Genomic DNA, 1,508 nt, shown 5'->3' on the forward strand with positions numbered 1-1,508 from the left:
TGAATGGATGGGAACTTTCTGCAAAAAGCCTAACACCAGCATTTATGGATGGGACATAGACGTAGAGCCTACATACACGAAGATGCTGTCTGTGCTTTATTTCCTTCCTTTCTTTCTTTCTTTCTTTCTTTTTTTTTTTTTTTTTTTTTTGGCTGATCACTGGACTTTATTAAGTTGCCATTACTGAGAATTACATAAGCTACTTGCCTAGGTTGAAATCCTTGAGGTTCACAAGAACTTAGTTACACAAATAAGAAACAAAATGGGGAGTTCCCGTCGTGGCGCAGTGGTTACTAAATCAGACTAGGAACCGTGAGGTTGCAGGTTCGATCCCTGGCCTCGCTTAGTGGGTGAAGGATCCAACCTTGCTGTGAGCTGTGGTGTAGGTCACAGACGTGGCTCCAGCGGCTACAGCTCTGATTCGACCCCTAGCCTGGGAACCTCCATATGCCGTGGGTGCAGCACTAGAAAAAGCCAAAAAAAAAAGAGAAGAAACAAATGGCATGTTCAAAACCATGAGAAAATATCCTGATGTGCAAGGGATGGCGGCTGCGGTGAAGGAATCTGCACATTTATTCCAAGCTGTTAGAGAGCGTGTGGACGACCCATTGGTCTCTTATATGCAAGAAGTCAAAGAGACCCTCTCTGCCATCCTCCTCTGCCTGTGACCTGGAGGATACACACTAATCACAGAGCTCTAGCTGCTCCCAAGACTTTATGTATTTCTCCAGCTGGTCACATTGCTCTCCCACTGGGGTTAGAGGCTCCACTAATTCCTCCTCCTCCGCTTCCTCCTCCTTGGGCTCTCCAGAGCCTGTTAGCATCCTTCCCTCATCCTCCAGCGCCATGTCAGGCTGCAGTTCTGGACTCAGCACGAGCAGCATCAGCGGCACCTGTTCCCCTGCAGGATCAAGACACTGTCTGTGCTTTACAGACCACTGGGGCCAAGTGAGCAAAATTAGTGACCCCCACCCCCACCCCCTCCCTGCAATAATGCAGACAAACCCAAAAATCTGAAAAGAAAAAAAAAATGACTATACACTGGCCCACTTCACCAGATAGCTCTCCATCATTAGGCTATTCTGGATATCAAAAGAAGGTCTCAAAAACAAAGTTTATCAAAATGGCAACTCCCAGTACTCTTCCCAAGCAGATAGTAATTTTTTAAAATTAATGTACACGTCGGTTTAAGATGAATAAACAATTGTTGGAATCCGTTCCAATCAATATGTAATAATTTTCTAGTTCTAGTCAAAAAAAATGTTCACCTTGGAGTTCCCTGGTGGCCTAGTGGTTAAGGATCCAGTGTTGTTGCTGCCAGGATGCAGGTTCCACCCCTGGTCTGGAAATATCAGTATGCTGCAGGTGCAGCCAAAAAAAAAAAAAAAAAGGAAGAAAAAGTTCCCCTTGGAACACCTGAGCATGGTTTGCAAATAATGGGGACAAAGTAATAACCAACATTTATTGCCAGGCTTTTGGTGTAATTAATTCATTTAATCCTCACAACC

General features: G+C 44.7%; 1 pseudogene; it reads right to left on the bottom strand.

The window, feature by feature from the left end:
• On the bottom strand, positions 573-848 carry LOC110255619 (annotated as a pseudogene).

This window comes from Sus scrofa, chromosome 10, assembly GCF_000003025.6.
Source record: "Sus scrofa isolate TJ Tabasco breed Duroc chromosome 10, Sscrofa11.1, whole genome shotgun sequence".
In the NCBI taxonomy this organism is placed as follows: Eukaryota; Metazoa; Chordata; class Mammalia; order Artiodactyla; family Suidae; genus Sus; species Sus scrofa.